The sequence below is a fragment of the Diadema antillarum genome, unplaced genomic scaffold (genome assembly GCF_040938485.1).
Source record: "Diadema antillarum isolate AM-2024a unplaced genomic scaffold, OU_Dant_1.0 seq00000348_RagTag, whole genome shotgun sequence".
Taxonomy (NCBI): domain Eukaryota; kingdom Metazoa; phylum Echinodermata; class Echinoidea; order Diadematoida; family Diadematidae; genus Diadema; species Diadema antillarum.
Window position 1 is genome coordinate 1,106,240 of NW_027271358.1, and position 26,381 is coordinate 1,132,620.

A 26,381-nucleotide genomic window follows, 5' to 3' on the forward strand; every position below is an offset into this window, starting at 1 on the left:
TAGGTCAATGTCAAAGTGTTCACCATCAATTACTGCGTTTGTTGTGCATAAACCGCACCCTGGTGTTAACCGCACCCCCGAGCTCCGGCCAAATTATCATAAAACAATGGTACTCTTGGCACCTACAAAATAATGAATATACTTGAAGGTCTTCCATTACACTATTGGAGATAGTTGAGTGTTAGATATCACGACCGAGAGCGAGTACGACGTGCAGTGTTCGAGAGTTTGACAGGAATATGAAAGTGACTTGTCATCCCAGGCCTTTAAATCCATAACGCTATGTTTGATAAATCTTATCATTACCTTATTTGCTTCAAGAGGGTACTGTTAGAATGATCTCTAGTAGACATAGACTGCTTATTTGTTATAGGACATTTGTTGTTACTATGTATTAACTACATCCCCTATATTTTGAGAGTCTTTTTGGTAAAAAAAAAAACAGGGTTAAAATATCGGGAAATAATAATATTGGTATGGTTTTACTTGTCATTTTGAAAGCTGTATGAAACTGTTTTTGTCTCTATACATAGCTGGGCGGAATGTTTCCAATACACCTGTCACGATTGGATCATACAGAGTTGTTTCCATCTTCTCTGTTCCCCTCCTTATTAATGATTTTCGTTGTTGTTTCTTGTGCAATGTATCTTAATTATCTATTACGTTTTGATTTAATGTTTTCTTACACGGTGATGTGAGGTTTGACCGAGTTCTACTTTACTGGCCAAACGACGACCAATGACGACTAATACTCGTAAAGCGATTACTTTATACCACCGAGAACTTTTTAAGAAAGAGTTCAAAGAAATGGATTTAATGAATAGCTTGTCTCTTGGGCATTTTGATTGTTAAAAAGACATTTTGCATCGATCAGTAAAGTCGAGTAAGGTTTGTTCATAAAATTGCGGTTAAAAAGTTCAGCGTGACGACGTGCACAAGATGGGTTTCAAAGTCTATCATGAAGAATTTGGGCAGGGGGACATCACTCAGGAATGAACGGTGAACACGACGGAATGCTATTGCAAACATTTCTATAAAAAAAAACCAACTTGCTTCTGTCGCTGTATGCAGTCTTTTTATCTTGTCCTATCTTGTCTCAACAGCTTTAGTATTCGACATGGGCGTGCGAAAGATAAGGGAAAAAGCGAAAGACGCGCGAACAAAAGCTGGAGAACATAAGGACAAGGCCACACATTGCTCGCTCAGAAAAAGGTAAAACCCCTTCGTCTGATATCCCACGCCTACTCATGCATGAATAGCGTGCTGTATGGATTGAGGTTAATAGAAGGCACTCGACTTTACGTTAGATTGACAAAAATGTAGTCGATTTTCGTCATTGCGTGCATGAGGTTTACTGGTCTATAGGCTGGGGTAGGATCAGTAGTAGCCGCTCAGCTCCTCACGACCTACCTTCCCTGAAGACTAAATCGTGAGACTACTTGATCTGCCGATAATCGATCGATAATCCGACCAAAGGCTCGAACATGTTTCACAATACTGCTGATTGGAGATGAATATTTAAGCCTGTTTGGTATTGATTTTGGTATTTTGGGGGTATTGATGTCCTACATGGCTAATAGCAATACATGACAAAATCTTTTTCAACTGTATATTATTTCCAACACAATGACAAGTTTGATTACTATAGATATCAACGACAGTGAAGAAGATGTGAGGGAAAAAAAAAATCTGTGCTTTGCTGAGAAAGAATCTGGCAGTATAGTCTGAATGTGCGTGTGTATCTCTCCGTGTGCAGGCGAGAGGAGTTGAGAATATCTACCAAAAAGATTATAGGTTCTTGTCATTGTCAACGCGCGAAAATAACTGCGAAAATAACGGGGAGCCCATTGTTAATAGGGGAAGCAAAAAAGAAACCATATAGCATTTATGAAGACGATAATTACAGTTTCACCATGGCGCGGCCATAATTCCCCATAAGTATAGGACATTTTGCACGCCGCAGTGTTAGCCTTTGTGTAGATAACTTGATAGACGGACATAATGGGCGCATCTCCTCGGTTTCATTTTCGAAGTCCAACTTCTGCTTTCGCCCGCAAACAATTTATGGCCAGCTTTCAGAGTGTACAACAGACAACGTACTTTTCCAGAATATTCATACAACGTACACGTCTGTCTTATAGCAGCAGCTTGTTCTATCTCACGGAGGCTGCTCCACAATTCTCACTCGACTTGCAGCATTGCTTTAGACTTCGTTTCATTTTGAAGCGGAAAATAATTTATCCAACTTTCCTGTATTATATTTCATCTTTACCGGTGTTCCTGTATAAGGAGAGCATGGTTATCTTCTGTACTCAGATCTAATTGTTTGGATAGCACGCCATTCGCCGACATGGCGACATCGTGGTAGAGGAACGATTTCAATGAGCGTCATCCTTTCAGAGAGAATCGCAATTCGTAAGTTGGAAAGTAGGCTTATTATGGTCTACTCAACTTTTCAGTTACACACCCTATCATATTGCCTGATCATATCGCTTTCTTCCATACGTCCGGAATGCATATATCTGTATCGAAAATACCCTGTCTTAACCCTTCGTGTGCTTTTGAGTGCTGATTGGCGCAGAAAACTCCATAGCGGAATACAGATATCCAAAGTCCCTTACAAAAAAGGAGGTTAACACACATTCAGTTTGTAAGTCACAGTGGTTAGCGGTGGTTGGAGGGTGTGATCCACTCCTGAAAAAGGAAAAAGAAAAAAAAAACTCCTACTGCTCAGGGTGGCACTTCCGGCCAAGTACCATAATACCACAAAGTTGCTGATTTCATCGCCACCAACGCTGTATCACTTCCTATGCCAAACTCAGCCTGTTCCGCCCACTGTTATGCTAAACAGCTAGGTGCTTCGATGCCTTCCCCCGGACGTAGATTAGCAGAACGTGCCCACAAAATAATTGTCATCATCAGTGGCATCAAGGGATGTGGTTAACTTTGTGCTCGAGAGGTGTTCAACCATACCTCATGGCAAATTTACTCTGCGTTTTCACCATCGTGTGATGAACATAATCATATTTTCACTGCTTTTTGCGCGGAGAGTCGATCGATCTGAGCTGAGCTGAATTTTTGCACAATTAATAATGCCGTGTAGTTCTGCATCGAACACAAACATGGACCGTGGGTGTATTGTTATCCCTCGCTTCGGTTACAATCAGATTTTTCTATCATCATGATTGTTCAGTAATTATTCCATTTACATGATGTTTCAGGCACACATCTCCTGGTGGTTTGTATGTCAATGTAAATTATTCCTGAACTCACAACTTTTTTTCTGTTATTTTCCTCTATTTTTCATTTCGGCTTTGCACAGAGCGAAAGATTAGGACCACTTATTGAACGTTGAACTCTAAAGACAGAGATGTTAAGCCCGGTCTAGCATGAATAAAACGATTTGTTGTGATGCTTAGCCGGGTTATTATAGGGGTTACCATTTCAGGGCTACGTTCATTATGTTTTGTTTCTTCGTTTGCTTGGTCCTTCCAACCCACTTCTGTTTACTGGTTTAATTCTTCGTTAATGATTCATGAATGAGTAACGTATATAAGATGAGTTGGTTTACAGCACAGGCGCTGCTCTGTAGACTTATCACGTCATATCACAGTGAAACATGCGATGACCAATGGGCAAGTACAAGAGCAAAGTAACTATAACTTCCCAACAACGGCCTATGCATTGAGCTCATTATCCATTCTAATCATGTGGTTACAACCTATCCAATAAACACGCAGGTCACTGCAAAATACGACTTTTTTTTACATTAAATGTGTTATGGTATATGCGTAAAATGAACATTGTCCCATTAGATTGATTCATCTGGAGCGCGCTCTTCCTGAGCGACAAGTCTTAAAGGAAGCCCAAACCCAAAGAGAAATGTGGATTGAGTGAAAGCAGCAACGTTACTGAGTAGAACATATCAGTGAAAGTTTGAGGGAAATCGGACAATCGGTGCAAAAGTTATGAATTTTTAAAGTTTTGGTGTTGGAACCCCTGGATGAGGAGACTTATACTAGAGGTTATGACGTATGTGTGGACAACAATATATACAGAAAATATAAAGGGAATTCCACGAAAATTCATTTTTCTTGAAAATTATACATTCCATCAACTTAATACTGACATGTGTTAAGGCAATTAGTAATCATTCCCCCTGCTTTCTGAAAGCGGTTAGTCAAGTTCTCTTTCATAATAATAGAAAAGTTAATACTTGTGGAATTTTCTTTATATTGTCCGATTTTCCTCAAACTTTCACTGATATGTTCTACTAATGTTCCTGCTTTCACTCAATCCACATTTCTCTTTGGGTTTGGGTTTCCTTTAAGACGTCTTGCTCTTAAAAAGTTTATATAGACTCAAGAATCCCAAATAACGAAAGCATGTGTAGACACTTGAACACGCGAGTGGCTAGAATGAATAAGAACCTGTCACATCTTCTTGCCCTGGGTAGATTTGACGATGTAAGATATGGAAGGAGATAAAGAGTCAAAATATACATGATATATAGCGCCACTTGAGACTTCACACATCTTCTGTTTATTATGTATGGGAATTCAGGGTTCTTCCTTCCTTCCTTAATCAAGGCACCTCATGTCAGACTAATTTGAACGCATAATGTGCGCACATGGCACAACATAAAAATTAGTCGTTTGTAAAGAACAATAACTTTGACCTAAAAATAGGTAAATGTTTTTGAATCGCAAGTCTTAAACATGTGTCCTAGAGTCTTGCTTCCTTTCAAATAGTGACCAGTCAACATCACCTGAGATGTATGGCATTGTTATGGAATTACAACCTGGTTGAGATGACAGTGGTGATATTCTTTCTTCTTCTCTTTTTCAAGCACGAAGCCGAATGGGGTTTGTATTTAGCTCAAAGAAACCATAAAGCAGAAAGTCTTGCCGTCTATAGCAGTAGACTTTTTTAAGGTCTGGATCAGAAGAAAGCAACCGTGGTCTCATTTCCCTTTTTGTGTCTTCCTTTCAACCCACTGACAGAGACTCACATGAGGTTTAGCTGCCACGTTTCCCGCTCAAACTTCATTTCCACCGGAGGACTGTGCTCTAATACCTGACCATGAACTCGTTTAGTTCGGACCAGATGGTGAGCAATCTATATTACAGCATACACAGTTCTTAATATTGCTTGTCGTTTTGATTGATCTTTGATGTTGTACTTCATGTCCATAGCATTTATCGTGTGTCACCATTATGAGGACGATGGTGATGAAGATGACAATAATGATGAGAGACGGATTTTGATGACTATTGCGATTATCAGGATTATCATTGTTGGTATATTTCTTTTCTTTCATCCTCATAAGAATGATTAATTTTATTACTATTACTATCACTATCATCATCAATTTTTATTGTTTCTATTCTTATAATCTTTATTGTTATGATCGTTCATACCGATTATTAGGGGCAAGTTTTCCTCTTAGTAACTAAAAAACACAAATGCAAAATGCATAACGCGTCTATTTTGTTTCATAAGAAGCATGCGATACATTTGTGTCTTTGAACATATGTTGAATGAGTTTGGAAGAGCGAAAATAAGTGCATATAGAAAATTAAGACATTTATACAGCTACTGAAGTAGTAGGTTTTGCCACGTAACTTTGATGGGCCCATTTCGGTTGGAGTGCATTGCCGACAAATCCGTTGGCATTTTTATCATCTATATTGACAAAAACAGCTACTCTTCTTTAGTCATTGCCATCAACATAATCAGGTTTGCAGTTCAGAACTTGCGAGCGGATACGTAACAGGTAGATCAATCATTTGTGTCAAGTTCCTTTAAAAGTAGCGGATCCATTCGACACCATCAGGACTGTGGTCGCAGGAAGTGCCTGGTATTTAGCCGAACCCGAAACTTGAACATATCTCCCTAAGAAATACAACAATGAGCCCTTAAAAATGATTATGTGGTATTTCCACTATGGGTAGAAAGCGAAAGTCCGCTACATTGGCCATCAACGTTTTACATAGAAAAATAAACGAAGAATAAAAATGAAGCCTGTGAAAATGGATGTATCACGCATATCCCATTGACAAATGAATAGTTATGAGAAATATCCCCACTCATTTCTTTTCACGATGTAATTGTTTAATGAATGTTACTCAATTGTGTTTATATCCACAGAATACGTGGATGTAATGGATACATTACATTTCATACAAACAAGATTATGGTTATACATATTACTTGTGAAACCACTTTGCTTGTATACTTACACAAGCATGCAGGGATTTGTATAACATGCACGCGTACCCAGCTTACATCCATCAAAACTTCGCAAAAATGAAAGAGTTGATCCTCGTAACTTGAAACGAAAACGAAGTGATAGGGAATTTACGAAGGGTCAAGTGACAGTGTTGTCTTGGCAATCTACTCAAGATCGAAGGCACGAATCAAAAGTAGGAGACGAGGTCAATTTACCAAACTTGCTCTCCAGCAATAAACGATCAAGCAGTATATGGATTAATGTAGGACTAACCGCTTACATGTTATTCTCAACCACTCCCACTTTATTCTTTCTCATACAAGTCTTCCCACAGTTTCCTCTCCTCGATCCAATGCAATATTCCTCAGCATCGGTTCAAATTAGCTTCGATAAATGGAGTGAAATCGAAAGATAACAATAGCAATGATATTGATGTAGTCATGTTTATCCAGGGTAACCTTTTCAGTGAATACCAGGTAATTTATTTCGAGAATAGTGCATTTTGACGAAATGTTTCGCAAAACCTTCACATTTTTTCCATTCTCGCTTGCAACATACAGCACATAATCACGCAATGGACATGGCTCGATGCGCCTCAATGCACAGACAGGGTAACAAATCGTCCTGAAAGAAAGTTGAGCACATACAAAAAAAATGAACATTTTTTCCTCCCCCCCCCCTTTCGTGGTCTCCTGAGGATGAAAAGCAATAATGACACTGTTTTGTCATTCAAATGCACTTACCCACCTATCCCATACAGAAATGTATTAGCTCGCGATGTTTTCTAATGTCGATGAATGTGGACTTTGCTTTCCTCTACGTAGTCATTCTCTAAGCCATTTGAACAATGTTGAAGAAGAAAAAATACGCCGTTTTTTTACTTCATACATTCATGTACATATAAACACCCATACACAGGGACCATTGAACGACTTTTAGTGTGTGGGGATGGGTGGGCTGCATTCCCCACGCCCACTTCTGCAACCCCTTTAGATACACGTAAATCTTTCGCTGAAATACACCCTTGATAAGAAGGATGTTGCCAGTCCACGATGATGCCTTTTTTCACGGATGATTCTCTTTGTTACATCACAAACAAACGAAAAGAACGACAATAGAAATTTTGATCATTTTAAGCTAATATCTACGTATAGACATACGTTGCCACTTCTATTTAAACACTCTGAGAGTTTGACATAAGTTGTTAATGTTCCTGAAAATAAAATACAGAAGAATGAAGAATAAAGAAGACAGCACACATAGATTTATCTTAAAGGTTCTTTTATAAAACATGAGATTGTGATAGCGCATTAAACATTCAAAAGGTATTGGCTCTAAGATGCATTTAATGTCGTTTATGAGTCTATCAGTATTTGTGTGTGTCCTATGCATCTACGTTTTTGCATATTATAGAATGAAAGTGTAGTCCGGCGGGGTTTGAGTGTTATAGAGTGATTGCAGGACAGTGTTATTGGTAGTAGTACACTGTATCACCGCGCACTGGTTGTCCGGAATGCATAATACTTCCGGTTTTGCGGTCCTCAAAGGTCCACAATGCTCTCTGGGTCTTGGAGAGGTCAGTTTAGCAATGGAGGTTGGCCAGGCTTTCATTGCTTGACCAAAACACGGGTTGCCCGTGTTGCACAATATAATAAAAATAAGTTACATCCATTACAACAGCGGGGGATAAACAGCGTTTAATCGATGAGCAGGTCAAATTCTTCCAATCAAAAATCACAAGGAATCAGCTGTATTAGGAATTAAACCGTATCAACTCTTAGTATCAACTCTTAGTTTCCTTCTAAACGCGTCAACATTTGCCTTGTCTTTTCCCGAATTAGAATGAAAGAGTTATCGTTAGTGACACTTCTAACGTTGCCACAGATATAAGATTAGATAGGATATGTCATATTCTTATACCTTTTCCACAGAAGCAGACTTCATTTACATAAGTTTCAGAAAAATATATTATGTTATGTTTGTGTCCAAAGCGAATAGGAAATGCTGCTAAAACAACACCAACATCAACGACAATAAAAAACACGGTAGATTCATGGACATTTTGAAAATTCATTACGAGTCAAATATTCTATGATAGTACACTATGTAATATACAGGAACATTAAAATGGCCGTTATCATTTCGATCCCCTTTTGCTCACTATTGGCGATTTTTTTTTTTTTTTTTTTTTTTGCATACACTATAGACGATAACATGCACTTGAAACAACATCTCTTCTAGCAGAATGCCGTTTATTTAATTATTTTACAATCCTCTCAAGAAATATGGGAAGTGAACTCACTCAAAGCGAAATTAAACTATTTTTTAATGTAAATTGAATCATTTCAGCTGTTGCCTAGCATCAACCATCTCCTAGACGGGGACATCATATTCCCGGCCGCTCTTTGCCAATCGTTGGTCAGCGAGGATGACCTGTACCATGGTAACGGGGTTAATGCCCGCGACGACAGCTCGCGACTGCCCAACAAAGTGCCCAAGCCACCCGACAGCCCCGTGTTCTCCGAGCTGACCACACCTTCTTATCTTCTCCGCATGTCGTCACACGACAGCTCTCAGTTGGTGCCCAACTTGGATGTGTCTGGAACGCCCTTTCAAGGTTTCCGATCAAGTACGTCCGAAAGCAAATGATGAATACATACACAGAAGTATTTATATTATTTTGAATGTTCAAAATAGAGCCGTTATGCAAACAAACGTATTAAACTGTAGACGTTTGCCACGGGTGAAGTATGAGCGTACAGCCGAATGAAGAACGTACTCTCATCTGATTACCTTGATGGCTTTTCTTTGAAGTAAACCTTCTCAATCCAATACATCCAGTCGAGTATTATAAACGAAGTATGTACAATGATTGACACATGTGTTAATCATCGTACACACTTCGTTTGATACTCAACTTGATGTGTTGGATTGAGAAGGTGTACTTCATCACTTGATATATGCTATAATCTTATGTTCTAATCGATTTTGTGATTCTTTCAGATATGGATGTATATATACGATCGTAGCTTTGTTATCATGGTTGGTGAGGTAAAAAAAAAAGTGCAATAAACCTTCCAGGTCGAAAATTACTCCCCAAAACTGAAAAGTTTTCACGTGGCAAAGGCTGCCAATAATGTACACGGGTATAAATGGGCAAAAAGCGTTTGCTGTATTATCGTAAAATTCTATTGCGCCGACAACCGACAAGCTCATCTTCTATACAATAATCGGTATCACTAATTACAGCTTACCACTGGAAGGACTGACAAGAACAAAACTGAAACAAATCGTCTCAGGTTTGCAGCACATCAAAACTCAGCACAGTACAAAGGTCGAGAAAACGACATCTTATAAACGTGGTTGTATCGAATTAGGCACTCAATGAAAGGACGCAGTCTGGAAACAGAATGGCGGAGGGGGGGGGGCGGATTGTGATCACGTGACTTAAGAGATTGGTATGAACAGTGTAGCCAACAGATCATGGTTTGAAGTCCTTCAACGGAAGTCATAACATGACTTAACAGAACTGGAAGTGTTATTGTATTCTTGCAAATATTAATGTTATTACATAGAAATATGTTCTTCATATGACACTATTACCATCAATGCATGGAGTATCCATGGTTTGATTCCAGTTGAAGATTTATTAACTTAACACCACACGAATAATTCCTTTAAAAAGATATATAACGTCTCTTAAAATTTGAATGAAGCGTAAAATGATTATATACATCACTTTAATGGTTGATGTTAGGGCAGGGGAAATGAAACTAAAGGGATCGGATAATGAATGATGTGGACTAATAAACTAATCAGTTGCAAAGATGTTTCCATGCCATGTAATACCGGAGAGAAACTGAAGGCAGACGGGCGGTGAGATACGAGGAGATATTTTATAATGAGAGATGAGGTGTCGCATGACAGCTGCATTGATACAGCAAAGCAGCCGTGTAAAATGGCCACAAGTAGTTTCAGTTTTGCCAGAGACAGCTGCAGCAAAAGATCTTACAATACTTCTAATGAAAAGGGTCCACCATTTATGTCGTTGTAATTCAGACTGTAATGTTTGGTACTGTAGTAAGCGTAAGATTGAATATGGCGATACAGCACACCCGCTCTCTATACATCGTAGTCATTGTGTGCACTATTGAGAGGTGGCAAGTTTGTTCGTTCCCTATTGGGATTGTGAATACACGGAGTCTGTACTCTCGCGTCTATTCATTGTTAATGAAAGGCCAAGCAACTTCATTAAATATTTATGCATGCCCTGAACAAGACCCTATGAAAATGAACCACATTACAGCATCAATGAACTGTCCTATAACGTTACATTTTGAAAGAACTGTAGTCGCAATTTCGATAGTGAGATTCCAAACGGTGTACTCCATAACACACATGTTTGATCATTAAAAAAAAAATAACGGACAAAGACAAATGCAAACACGCCATGCTAAAAGCCACTCTTCCAAGATAGTTCTATTAATTGATGTACATGAAGTAGGCTCTGTTGAAAATAAGTGTCATTAACAAGCATAACTGTTCTTTGAATGTCTGTTTCATTTGAGTGTTACTTTATGACGAGTTCCCATATACCTCCTCTTACAATGTTAAGGCAGGTAGGTTGAGCCAACAAAACGCGAGTCATCCACTAGAAATTGGTACATAAGCAACGCTCCTCTAGAAAGCATTAAAGGGTGTGTACAGTTCTGGTCGAGGTGAAGATTTAGCTTTTAACGTTTTGAGAGATATTCAGAAACCACTCTATGAGATGTCAAAGAGCATGCAGTTCTATGGGGTATCAAAAGTTTATCCGATGAAAATCGGTTTTGAAATGGCTGAGATATCCAAAAACAAAGTGAAACAAAGAGATACTAATAAAGTCGGGGCATGTCGCCTTTTATTATTAGCACTTTTTTGGATATCTCAGCCATTTAAAAACCAATTTTCATCAAACAAACGTTGAATCCTTCTTAGAATTACGTGCTCTTGCATATAAAGAGGCTTTTCATTGTCTCACTTAGGAATGTTCGAAACATGAATCCCTACTTCAACCAGTACTGTACAGTCCCTTTAACAGAGGTTTACAAATGTATATATACTGAAACATTTGCCCAGTTATGGGGACTTCACAGTGGAGGTGTTCTTATGATTTCAAACTGTAGCTGAACTGTGTATAAAAACCTAGTTCTAGAGACATTTGGGCCCAAAGATAAAATAAATTATGATTGCTTTCTAGGTTCCGTGGAGCTACTGGAAGCCCTCGATCGACGGCTGGACGATCCGAGTTTTGAGACAATGCTAACCCGAGACATGCTAATGACTGAATTCCAAGGTAAGCAATCACAACAGACTCCTGTCGAACGAGATATATATACTCATTATCTACTGGACACAGCTGCATGTACACGGCCTATATGATTAAATTAATGCTTCTACACTAACCGACGATAAAATAAAAGTTCCAGTTCCCCAGGTAATTAATCATTCCATCTAGATATGCTCGTACGTGTATTATAACAAAACTGTAAGGCTCACAAATGATTTTGCCGTTCTCAAGTCTCACCTTCTATTCTTATTCTAAAGTCGGGTGATTAGATGATATCTTACTGACTTCACTTCCAAGATTTCATGATAGATTGTGATAATTTAGATCCCAGACATTCTGATGTGAAAGAACTTCCAGGGAAGTTGTAATTCCAGATGAAAGTTGTGTAAGCAAACAAGAAATCAATGGTGAGCAAAATGAGAAACCTGACTCCTAGAAGACATTACGACCGATTGTACATATATCAAAGAATACAGCGATAATAACCTTTTTCTTTTTCCCATTATCAGCTGGTGCATTGCTTGACGTCACAATTTTAACCATAATAATGGACATACCTGGAAGTTGTCAAATCTTATATGCCATTTATTTGACTGCAAACCGAGAGAGATACTTTACGCAGGACTTCAACTCTGTTTCATTTCTTTATCAAAACACCAAATGATAATGCAAACTTCATAAATGCAATATTTTCCGGACAACACGATCCAAATATCAGTCAAATATTACTTAATTCTTATGTCAGGTTGATTAAACATTGATATTCTGCTAAAGATACAGCGGATGCTAACCATAGAGCACATATACAGATTACTTCAACCTTATAGTTACTTATCAACCATCCTACGGTGGACATGTATAGACAGGAGAAAATAATATGTGGTACAAGAGGATTTTATAAATTGTATTAAAACGGTGTTTCCTTACAGAAATGATGAATTATATGACATTTTCTGTTATAAATAGACACGCTTAAAGATCATTTTTCTATACAAGAGGTGTCGGAAAAGATATAACTTTGAGTGTCTTTTCCTGTTCTTTTGGCAGATGATGAAGAGCTAGGAAGTGCCTTGGGAGCGATCTACATCGAGGACGGTAAGTTTAGAGAAATAGAAATGAGGTAAAAGGTCAACTTAAAACGTCGTTACAAAAGATATCAGTTCCTGGTCTCATTCTGATAAAACTAAAATTAAAACTTTTAAATCATTGGAATTAAGATCTGTGTCAGAAATTTCAACTCATGACATGTTTCACTTTGATGTGTAAAATGTGGATGGTAACAGTGATACCTGCATTATTATATAACTTTATCTTCGTAAAAGCCTCCAAATAGTAAAATGTAGGGGTAATGTAACCATGTTGCACGTTTCTACAAAGTTTGTATTAGAACACAACTTTACCAAGCAGCAGATGCTCTCAATGTTAGCATGTGATCGAGACATCTTGCTGATTAATTCGAAAGAAATACTAACTTTACTTACACATCGCAATCAAATGTATGTGTATGCATATGTCTGTGTATATTTAGATAATTAATGTTCTAAATTTCATATCTTCAATCTTTGAAACAGAAAACAACGTTCCAAGTCCGACCCCATCAACTCCTTTTGATGCACCACGATTACATGACACGGCAGAGCTGGACCTTCTTTTGTTCCCAGAGCACGGGAGGACAGAGAGAAGAAAACATGACTCCCTTAGCACAGAAGGTATACTCCTCTACCCAAACCCAGTGGACACTCCCATATTTCCATTTCCCATGATTATTTGAACAGTATACTGTATATTTGAATGAAATCCATAGAAAACAAACGTCTTTCAGGGAACAGGTGGTTGTAGAGGATGTTCAGGTACATGGAAACTGCTTTGAATGGGTTTTGGGCGAACAGTGTAACGGCATTAGAAAGACAGGTCGTGTTATGATACCGATGGTCGCTAGACCTGATTGACCGTTTGCGATGAAGTCTAAACCCTGTGTATCACAGTTAACTGTCCTAGTTGTTGTCCACTTCTCTATCTTAATATCATTAGAAAGACGATCCCACAGTGACTGACTGTTGTATTCCAGGCAACAGTGTAATCCATGTAAAGAGCAGAACAGCGGCAAATCGAAAAGGTCAATGTCAGGTTTTGGTTCATGGCGCTCAGCTGTTTGCTTTGTCCAAAAAGAAATGGATGGAATCAACGTAACCTTACGAAAGTATAGCAAATGCTTGAGAACTTAACAGCGTGTCATCTGTGTTTATTTCAATTATGTAAGTGAGTGACCTGCATTATAATCTGAGAACCTCTCCCTCATCTCTCTCTTTAGATTTATCCACATCGGACAGTGGAGGGGAGACGAGTAGCTGTCCGTCACCAACAGCCAACCACAGACCCACTTTCCTCACCCACCCAGTGTCCACCAAGTCCAAATCAGGTAACACCAAGCCACTGACCTCATGACCAGATATCTGAATATCTTGTGCACCATTGTTGTTGCTTTTTTGTTTCGCTTTGTGTTTTTTTATTTTGTTTTGTTTTGTTTTGTTTTGTTTTGTTTTTTTTTGGGGGGGGGGGGTTTGCTGTATGTCAATCTGTGTTGCAGTTACAGCAGCTAAGATGAATGGCATTGCCGGTAATATATATTCTGAACTCTCTCCTCTGGTAAAACAAGATGTAGATGAAATGAAAAGATTTTGACGATGATTTTATTTGTTCTGCAGGGAGGACGCACAACTACAAGAGACGCACCATCATGAAGAGTCTGACCGAGTTGGGCCCAGACGGTTCGGGCACTCTTCCTTCCCCCACGTCGGAGAGAAGGAAGAGGGGGCGACCACGCAAGAGGCTTGGCGGCGAGCTGTCCGAGAAGGTCAATGGACATGGACGGAGGAAGACGGGAAGAAAAGCTGGTGAGACCAATATAGAAATTGTATCTTTTCCCTCTTGTACAGATGAAGTATCCCCAAACGTAAGTGTGTAAATGCAAGCAATGTCAGTGAAAGCGTGAGAACATTCATTTGTTCCATGTGCCGCCTTCTCTTGATTAAAACTGTACAATAATTCATATTCTCATCGTAGAATGATGTAAAGCTATCATTGTGAATGTCTCACAAGATTTTCGAGAGCATTTAAAGAGAACTTGACTTGATTTGTTAAGAAAGCATGAATGATTAAAGTTGTCTTAACATTTCTACACTCAGTAACAAGTTAATTATTTTCAATAGAAATTAATGTTTGTTAGAAAGAGAGAGAGCCTGAGGTCTTATAGGACCATGACCAGAATGAACCCCTTTCCCATTAAAGAAAAAAAAACTTAAAAGAAAGGAATGCACTGAAAATGTTACTTTAGAAAAGGAGTTGATAACTTTAAAAAGAAAATGCTTCTCTTCCGAAATGCTGTTGCAGTGAAAGGCAGCCATCTTTGGGAATTCATCCTGGATCTACTGAAGACCGATGCTTACTGTCCTCAGTACATCAAATGGGAAGACAAGGACACGGGTGTCTTCCGCATCGTCAACTCCAAGGTGGTGGCCAGCAAGTGGGGAGAGATCAAAAAACAACCCAAGGATGACGTACGAGAAACTCAGCAGGGCCATGAGGTAAGTCCTCTATCTCATTGTGTTAAACCTATCTATCTTTCTATCCATCTATGTATCTATCTTTGTATCTATCTAGCTACCTATGTATTATCTATCTATGTATCTATTGGCCTAATCATTAATTCATCCATATATACTAGATTGTGTAATATAACATTCCAGCTACACTTTGCGGTTAGAAGTCAGTGTGCCCACACATACTGTGGACCTTGCATAATCAAACAGTGAATTAATTCAACACAAATATTCAGAAGATTTATTAGAGTGTTAAGAAAAGATGATACTGGCATCTCTTTCAACCACAATTCAAATTTCACGTTCAGATTTATTAAAAAAAAGCTATTTCTTACTCAGAAGTGTGTCTAATATTTATCGGTAATCAACCGAAAAAAAACCAACAACATATCTTTAAGCTTCCTTCATGGCGATAGAGGAAAGGAATTGTTGAACCACAATACGCCATTAATCAGTAGTTGGCTGCATTCATTCACGAGAATATTCAACCCTGTTTCTATGATCTCCTTGAAACTACTGTTTTCACAATTATCACAGTTTGGAGATATTTAGATACATTTACACTATAAGTCCTTCGTTCACTGATCGACAAACTATTCATTTCATCATTTTCTATTCTTAAATTTTACACTGTGGTTATCCAATATCATTATCAAGTCTACAAACACTAGAAGACATGTTGTTTCTTCTTCAGTAGTCTTGTATATCTGACTACTGAATTTGATCATTGAATTAACAAAGCCACTGCCAGTTACAGCACATCGATATCCTTTCAAAATTCATTTGAAACTTGCGTCATATTAATCTGAATTAGGAGAAGGATTCAAAGTAGTTGGGATTGCAGTTGTCTCGATAGAATAGACTAACGAGCTAGTTTGATTTTAATCTGTTTAGTGGCAGACAATTACTTTGACTGTTCTTTACATCTGATTTCCAGCTTTACGTCAGATCTAGGATTGGAAATCGTTACATAAATGAACTAATATCTAGTAATAGTTATTTTCTGAAGATATTATGACACATTTAAACTCGGTATTGACACTACTGCTAGACGCAGGAATTTAAAACGCAGTCTTGTTAGATTACCACTATACTAGTATGATTTTGCCCTGGTGAATGCCCAAATATTTTTGAATGATATTTTGAAATACACACATCATGCTGCAAAGCTCAAGCATTGAAAAAAATGCTGTGTTATCATAGACTCTGAACACTAGCTACCAATGCGTACGTTGATATTACGGACGTACTCGATTTTTTATTCTTATTTTCATTTTTATCATTGTTAGAAAGGGGTAGCACACTGTCTTCCTGGTCGAACGTACTTTGTTCCTGTGCTCTCGTGATATATCATAATGGTGCAAGGAAAGTGAAGCATAACAGACATCGACAGCGATATGCCACGTGACATGATTATGATAAAGATTATGATAAAGTGGATTGTGAGTTGGTCATTCAGATGATGATAAATATGTTCTCTCAGCCCTCACAATCATAAGCCTTTTATAGGCTGTAAAACAAGCAGAAAGTAATTGCAAACTCTGATCACATTACGAATGATTATAAGCACGTCTCTTACAGAGAAAAGATTAATATTTCTGGCCATTTTCTGTCTTTTTTGCAGGTATTACTACAAGAGGCAAATTCTTGAGCGAGTGGACAAGGCGAGACTTGTGTACAAGTTTGGCGAAAAGGCTGAAGGTTGGAAGGAATCCCTCGACATGTGAATGAAATACGTACAGTAGAAAGGCACCTATCAGCCTAGCCATTGTCTGGAGATTTGGAAAACTTGATGAACTATGGAGTGAAGCCCATGCTCTAAGAGGTTGATATTGGATTGAGCTGTGGAGTTCTGCAAGAAGCTGTAACTAGTGCCTACTACTGGATGAAAAGCCTGTAATATGGTGTCAGAGATGTGAGATGGGCGTGGCAACAATGCACAAAAACTGCTTGTCACTCAGGATGAAAGGTTCTTGTCAGAAAAACAGTGAAAAAGAAGGAAACGAACTCAAGAAAACAGGATTGACGTAGTGTCTCAAACATTCTTTTCTCAAAAATCTCGTTGACTGACTGAGATCTGGGAATATGTTTTCCAGGAAGGAGTTTAACACTAGGAAATCTGGAGAAATCAGTGCGAAATTTTGTACGAACCTTCTCGATAACACATTGATCTGTCTGATCTGCGTTTGAGGTTTCATGTTGCAAGTCTATAGACTCCGACACGAAAGTGGAACACAAGATGAAGGGTTATGTTTTGAAAATCAAAAGTTTAATTGGAATTCTGGAGCTTGGTACAAATCCTCTCTTGGGCCTCCAAGAGTCTCTTGTATGTACGGAAAACGACGCTCGAACTTGAGAGGTCTTGTACTTGAGTAGCTCGTATCTAGATCACTTTAGCTGTATCACTTCAACTGATTAAGTTTCATACATTTTGCCTGCTCTCCAGGCTTGCCGTGTGAGGTACTGTAATAATACCCTGCGTTAGAAAGAAAGTAATTTCAATTTGTCTCTCTCCCTCTCCTTGTCCCTCCAAGTCGATGCATTTAAAGTATCTTTTCCAGCCATGTTGAACCAACTTCTAGTTTAAAAAGGCACACCAACTTGATTTTACTATCATTGGATTGTTTAATGTCTAAAGAAAAAGTCATACCCAAAACAGTCACGTTTATGCGCACATACTATTTTACTCTTATCGCCAAGGCTTTGACTAAATTTTAAGCTAGCCAAGTCTTGGTGCTCAGTCATTAATTTTCCCCTTGTCTCTGCTGCGATATGCACAAACGGACAAGATGACGTCTGGTAGGAGTAATACAGGAATAAAGGAGAATAATGGCTTGAATTCGAATCACACACTGTTTAACAGTGAAGCATTATCATAATAGATTACGCTTCTCATCACAACTCGACCAGATACAAAGAATGCTACCTCCCCAGACAAACCGCATGTGTCTCGCTTTGTTGCCTCCACAATAAAAATGTTGTTTACCCCAACCCACATCAATGGCAGTCATGCTATCACGTGTGCATGTCAAGAGCCATCACGTGATCATCTTCACTCTTGCGTCTCCCACAACCCACGCCAGTGTGAATTGTTTGTGTTCTGCTGAAAACTGCGAAAGCAGTCGATGATTTCATTCATCTTGTCAATGAGAATGTTTCCCGAAAGTCTGTGTATTATTACTCACACTATACAGACTTCTACGTTGTGTACATTCATATCTAACGTTTGTCAAGAAGAGCTGTCTAGTATTCTTCACATTGACGTAATGAGGAAAGTATCAGTTTCTTTATTGACAAAAAAAAAATGAGCCTTGGTTGATTTATCAGTACTTTATATTATTGTTTATGTGATCATTATGTAACAGTCTTCCTTAATTGTGTTTTGACATCACAAGTGTACTTTTTTCCAAGCCACTGTACAATCAAACTTTGAATTATTAGCACTGTGTCTTTCAATGTGGGTTTTCCCCTGCTGGAAGGGGCAGGTAAGAAAAAAACATATTTGTCTACGTGCAACTAGCAGTGCTATGATAATCTTAGACAAGAAAGGGTTTTCACTTATAATCCGTTCGTTTTCGTTAGGATAAGATGTACAAAATAATAGTTATTTTCCAGCAGTTGTTCATATTGAAAAGCGATCGTTTGGTTTTCATGAACACTGATTGTAAAAAGGAGAAACTATAGATTTGTGCGTTCCTGTGATCATAGACTTCAACAAAAACTTGAGCAAGCACAAGCCATATTTATTGTACCTAGGGCCTAATCCTTTAAAACAGCAGTATTCTCGGCAAAACCTCTCTTAACAGGGAGTTAAATTGTGCTGGAAAATCAAGTTGAGAGACAGCACCTAGTATAATTTTGTGGCAGCATAATTCTTAAAGAAAGCCATATCTTTCTTGCACTTCTTTTGTGTAGCGGTACTTCTCGAAGAAGCGGTGGGTTTATTCCACTTGGCCAGTGATTGCCGTGTAGTTGAATATTTCTTCTTGCAAAAAAAGCACCACTGTCAGAGCTGTAGGGAAACAAAAGAATGTTGTCTGAAATATACCTACCACAGTTCAGTATGGTAAGATTGTCACACCAAGTAACATACTATGGGACAGGAAACTTTATGCACTGTTACGCACAGAATGTTGAGAGGAAAGAATTCCACGTAAACTCAGTGTCAAAAGCACTACTTATAGCTTCCTTCACACGAGTATTCTTCTTAGGTCCATAGGTTGGCTTTTTTTTTTTTTTTTTGCAAAACCATGGACAACTCTATCGAAGCACTCACAACATCATATATTGGGTATAAGTTTACAAATCAAATCAATGGTGTTTTCACAGTATGGAATTACAGTCCTTCACAACATACAAAAGCCAAATTCTGAAAGTGAAAGCATTTTAATGGAGAGAAAACGATGTCTTTTATCAAAACAGGGCTTCGACGCACGTATAGACCTGCCATCCCCTACAGCCCATGTTGGTGATCTGTAGTTTGTTAATCAACGCCTACAACGAAACCAAAGGAAAGTTTTGTATGACAGTGTGGAGATTAATTTTTGAACTTTCCTCTTTAGATGTTTACTCGTGTCTTCCAGCAAACTTACTCAAACCACACAAGTCTACATTTCAAAAGGGTGAAAAGAGCAATTTCTTCAATCTGGCGGTGAATTTTATATAGTTTTTAGAATGATGCTATATATACTTTCCACGCGAGAATGCACTCTTATGACGATTTATATTAATTTCAGTAAACATGTTGATTGCATGTTGTCAGATCAAGACTATTCATCACGGTACAAAAATTGTAAATATCAGTCAAACATCAATAAAAAATAATTATGTTCAACACATATGAAAAGGTTTGCCTTAAAAAATTTTAAATTGGACGAGCGTAATAACATAAGGTGTATTATATTGTTTTCTATTTCTTTTTGCGTGTTATTTGCACCGATTTGCACTAAACCTGCAGGCAGGTTTAACTGTACATAATATTCAAAAGAATGTGTACATTCACTACTCTGAGGCCACTTTATCATAATTCCATATTTTCTTGTTGACTAATTTCAAATCAAGTGAGCATGTACAATACATGACACATTGTTTTGATGCGTGTTAAATGAAAGCCTAAGTATTGCATGTATTGCTTGAGGTGTTTTGTGTTTTTTTTTTCTCTTTTATATTTACACTATGCCTGATCTTTGCCTTTGTTTTGTGTCTTAAGATGCATGACCATGAGTGTATAATCGCGGGTGGCTGTATACAGGATGATGAGGTTTCGTATGTTTATGTGTGGAGACCACGCTGATTGTCTTAGGATGAAAAGAGCCTGACTTACAATTCACACCTACGGGGTAAAAATAAAATGTTCGTCCTAGCAAACAAAAGCAGGTGTACGTTAGCCTGCACAATATTACGCATACTTTGAGTTAACCGCTTTTTATCCTGATTTATGAATGGCTTTATGAATGACGGAATCAACAATTTTTTTTATACAAGATGTAAAATGCATAATATTTTTTTCTATGTAAAATGCAAGCATTCACTGTATAAAAAAACCTCTTTGAACGTCTTCAATTCCTTCCATTGTGGAATGCAAAATTGTCAGAAGCACTATTAGAAAATTTGACAATTCAAGAACACTATCGTTTGATAATTCAAGTAAAGAACTGCAAAAGCCATCTTGTATCATTTCCAAGAATCATAGACTGAATCAGATCATGTTGTAACAGTTGTGTTTGCGTAATATATATATATATATATTTTTGCATATCGTTTGCTCATAATTGCATGTAATCGAACAGAATCCTAATAGTACGATTAGTACTCTCATCCAGGTGTGTATACAATGAGCTCTTTTAAAGCAACTGGCAAAAGAGGATTTTTCCTCTCCTGATAAAAAAACCGAAAAAAAAATCTAAACTACTTATATGAGAGGACGTGACATGTTCTATTTTTGTTGTTTCACGTTGTGTAGATAAATCTCGAAGAAGACTAAGGATAAATTATATCATCAATACCACTTTTACACACACCCACCCACGCACACACACGACAGAATCTAAAACTGCAGATTCCCTGTAACACAAAGAGTCAAAAGAAGTAGTCAAGCTTACCTCAACAGGTGCGTTATGACCATCATGGCTATTGCAAATGCCTATACTATATGCTTTAATACCACGCTATTGCTAGTATATAAAGCGGTAAAACCACGGAGCCGAGCTCATCTTCCTGGTAGAACATTGTCATATTCCTCCGACGATAAGTAAATTGATTTTAATTCTACATGTATATTGTCAAGCAATATCAGATTGGATCCTACAAGCACATCTTACAATACAGTGTCACTGACATTTGCCTCTCACACATTCGCTCCTTTATATGTTATATGGTTATAAAATAATTTCAGGTATCTCCACGGTCTATAATACACTTTATCTACCGTTCATGCTATCACCTATACAGGGGAATGTGATATATCATACACTGAGTGTATTTCAGAAAGAGTTGTATAATATTATGACCCACATGCTGTAAATGCTTCTCATAGTGTTCATGTATCTATTATCTGAATGTAAATTGAAGTATCATAACTTGTAAAACACTTGACAGCATTCTGTTATGTATTTTTTATTTTTCGTTTGCTTTTCTACAAAGAAAATGTTTCATTGTCCATAGAGAGTACTGTGAATAAACATCACTTTCAAACAGTAGAAATCTTATTTTGCCGTTTCCTATCTTTATTCCTTGTATGCTGTTATGTGTGTGTATGTGTGTGTATGTGTGTGTGTGTGTGTGTGTGTGTGTGTGTATTTGCTTGTGGCGGCCTTATCCCTGTTTGCTTCCTTTCTTAAGAGCCCAGTCTGCAACAAGAGAAAGAAAACAACAGCAAAAACGCGTTGGTTTGTGTCAGGTCAGCCACATCTTCATTATTTTTGCTGCATTTTTTTTTTTTTTTTGGTGTTTCTGATTTGTCAGTTTATCTTGATCTGACGCTTTTATGTGAGTAATTGTAGTCAGATTTGTTCATACACAAAACATTCAGAAACTTAATTTAGTTTAATTTTTTTTTTCAGACAATAATCCCCTTAATCACTTATGTAGACTATTATTTTTGCTTGTTTTTACTTGAATACGCAACTAAATTATATCATTGCTACAGCATTGTACATGTATTTCAGTTATGAAATTAAATTCACATTCACAATATTTTCAGTAATTGCACTGTTTCATAATGTATTCAAATGTTTTATTGCAGTTATATTTTTGTTGGAAATGAAATGAAGTTTTTAAGTTACAACCAAAAAAAATAGCATGCAAACACAATACATAATTATACAAACAACATAGACAAACGGATCTTATTTTTTAACGAAATGAACAGCCGAAGGAAGGGTTAGAAATGGGGGAAAAAACTTAGACTTCATTAAGGAAGGCAAATCTTGTATCAGATCAATCATGTCAATGGATCGTGGTGCACAAGCTACAACATACACAAGTTTACATTGATGAAATCTCATACACAAACACAACATACTTTTTATACACATTATTATGCCGCAGAGAACAACATACAGTAATTGCAAGCCAAACGCGCGCCTCATGCAGAAGTGAATACTGCAAAGAAACGGAAGTGGGTAAGGGAAAAAGGAATAGTCGGTATGGGAGAGGGGAGGGGAGAGGTGCCCAATACGCCATCCCATAAGATTCTTTGTCTCATGGGGAATTCCCTATATCGACATTATCTTCTTGGGAATCTCATGAGAGTTATGTCACCGTCATCCTTGGAGCCATTATGACGTCATTTGAGGTTATAGAATATCAGGGTTTCTCAATATTATGGGTAAATTTTCAAGTACAGATTAGGGAACATTAACATATTAGACGTTAGTTAGAAAGACCATACTTCTTGCACTATTTGATTTAGTTTGATATTTAGCCGGAGGTTGCGCTTTTTTATGTGAAAGAAGAAATACGAAGTCATTCTTTCACGGTGCCTGCCAAGTGCAACTAGTCTGGCGATTATAAGCAAGGGAATAGAGAGAAAAGCTTTGCCTGAGACTCAATATGTGCAGTAGAACTATCATTTAACATCTTACAAAGACATAAGGTGATTGCTCTTACACTCAAATAGCTGGTCTGAAATAGAAACATGCTAATTGCAATTATACAGATCCATTCGGGACAATTTTCCACAAAATGTCCTTTAATATACTATGACGCACTACAAAACAAAACAAAACAAAACAACACTCATTTACAACAAGTAAAAAAGACAATAAAAATGGCGAGGAAATTAAATGTGTTGATATAAGGTCACATGACATTAATTTTACATCGATGTTTCCGGACAGATAACAGAAATCAATACCATGCTAAATATGAATGTTAATTTCCGGCCATTTTTCAGTTTGGTACCCTCGGGAATATATAGTTCTTGAAAAGTTAAAATGACAATTCTGAAAGCAAGTAAATTACAGCGTGGATTTTAGATTTGCAATGTAAGATCGTACATAAACGAGTACTAGTAATCGATCAATTAGACAACTTTATTCAAGTTGAGTGGGGGATTCCAGAAAGGGCGAGGAAGAAAACAAAAACACAGAGTGTAATGAATGTTCTCCTTGACAAAAGAACTCATAGTTTGAGCTACATTTGGTCTAATTTAGTCTATTGCAAATGTCATCTTCATTGTCTGCATTTGTTTGGGGAATGGGCCAGACGTCTGTCCTTCCTTCAGACATTATCTACCTGTCCACGCATTACCAAACAATAGTCAATAATATAATAAACATTCACGAAAATCTGATAATTTTAGCTTGTGTTTGTTTCAGTGCTAAGAAATACGCAGTCTTTCGTGAAATTAATTCTCTAGCTCCAGTGACTGTGAAAAAGAGAATACTGTTGACGCAAAGTGCCGTGCAGCTCTTGGGGGAGTTTACCTAACGGTTCAAAAATTTTAATGGGGATAATAAAATCAATACATAATGTATAACTGATTACAAAATACAACTAATTCTCGAATACTAAATTATAATTTATCATATTGTCGGTCTCTGTCATCATGGTCATTATCATTATTATGGCTGTCTTATCATTTTCGTTGTACACCAAATTTCTCTTTATTTTTTTACGTAAAGAAATCAATATATTTACCTCATGAACTGAAAGGGAAAGTCTTACAGGGTATAAAAAAATATGTCTTTAGATATTTATCCGAAGTAGGTTATGAATGCAAAGTTTCTTCGGAGAAAATATGAAATCGGCAATAATTCATATTCAAATCTGGGCTATTGAGTGTACGACACCACAGCAAGCCGTGATTCTACTAATCACCCGAGGCGGTAATGTGTTGAAATTATAGACCACTATTGGTTGTCTACTTAGCTATTTATCTGACTATTAATTGTCTAATTTAGTGGTAACCATTTTTTTATAATCTGTTCAAAATTTTCAAATCAGTTACTGATCTTTCTAATCTGTTTCCATATCTTTGAAAAACGAAATTTCGGGAGGTGGTCATCAAACCTTTATCAACCTGTATAATTATTTAAAAAATAAACAAACAGACAGACATATATATTCAGTGCGTATACAAAAAAGAGTAATCCAACTTTCATTATTTATCTTTACTTATATTTACTTTTTATTATCACTTATTATTCTTCAAAAAAGGATAACAAAACAGAATTTCAAAAATCATAGATAGCATGTAAAGAAAATGCAACTTTTCTTCTTTCTATTGATAACAAATTCATGTGTCAGATCACACTCATTGATGAAAGAATTGTTCTTAAATAAGACAATGCAAAACTACATTTTTTCCAATTTCCAGATCTTGCACAAAGACACTCAACTGAAGTTTATGCTGTCACCAGAGGAAGTCCTTTCACTAAATTTTGTGCATGTGCAGAATGTGTGAAGCATCTGTTGAATCATTCATTTGATTTGTATTTTCAAACCATTCATTAGATGCCTTACATACCAAATTGGCTGTGACTGAAGTGACTGAACATATGACCACTCTGAAATGCAGTTTTTGTCATGTAGTGAATGGGTGTATGAAAGTGTGTGGACATGTGCATACGCAAAAAATCACATAATGGTTCAGCTTACAATCGAGCAGAAAGTATTTGTTGTTACAAATTTTCATGAGACTAGGGGTGTGCAACAGACTCAGGAGGATTTCAGGGAATGCTTTCCCAATCGAGAACCACCATCCTTAAAGACAGTCTGGGCAATTCTCGCAAAATATATAGAAAGAAGGAAGAGTACTCTACCAGTCTGAATCCCAACAAGGGCAAATGTGGGAGAAAGCGCAGTGGAAAATCTGAATAGAACATTGAAGCAGTAAAGCAGCAGCTTCAGCAGCATCCAAGGGGAACAAGTTCAAGGAGAAATGGATTGGAATTACCTTCGGCAACTTTCAATCATATCACAAGTCTGGACTCGCATATATTATGCACCCTTACAGGGTGAACATCAGACATTGACTGACTGAACGTGAAGGTTTGAATTCTCCAGATGGTTGATAGCCCCCCACGAACGGAGATGCTAGTTTCTTGAGGAACCTTGTAATTGGTGATGAGACCGGCTTTGAAATGGATGGCAAGGTGAACTCAAATAATGTCATTGAATATGCCCCTGCAGGACACCCCAGACGCTAACCTTGACGTGAATATGAACAGAGCAATATGAACTGTGTGGATTGGACTTTGTGGGAGTGGCCAGGTTATCGGACATTTTTCTTCCAGAGGAACGTGAATGGTTACAAGTACCTTTATGCTCAATGAAGACGTGGTATACCACAACTGGAGGAACACTTTGAGCGACAGGCTCATGGAACATTCAAAAGACTCTGGTGAGTTCAGGATGGTGCACCGGCTCATCGTCTTTTCGTGGTCCACAATATATTATCTAAGAGAATTCTTTGTATCCCATAGAAAGAGTTGTTGCCTTCTAACCATGACACTGAATTGCCACTGAGATCACCAGACCTCACACCTTATGATTATTCGCTCTACATGGGGCTACTTAAAGAACAACATGTATGTGACTCCTTGTAATCTCAAGGAGCTGCAAGGACACATTCATCACAAAGTAGCTGCTTTACGCATAGAGTGGTGAGATTCATTCAAGACATGGTCTGTCACTGCGAGCTGTGTGTTGAAAGGGCAGGTGGCCATGTTGAAGACTATGGACCATACGAGGAAACCCTCAATACAAACCTGCAGTC

The 26,381-nt window shown here is 37.7% G+C and overlaps 1 pseudogene; it reads left to right on the plus strand.

Moving 5' to 3' along the window:
* Nucleotides 1-125: 125 nt before the first annotated feature.
* LOC139731017 (uncharacterized) lies at nt 126-21,855 on the plus strand (annotated as a pseudogene).
* Nucleotides 21,856-26,381: the final 4,526 nt, after the last annotated feature.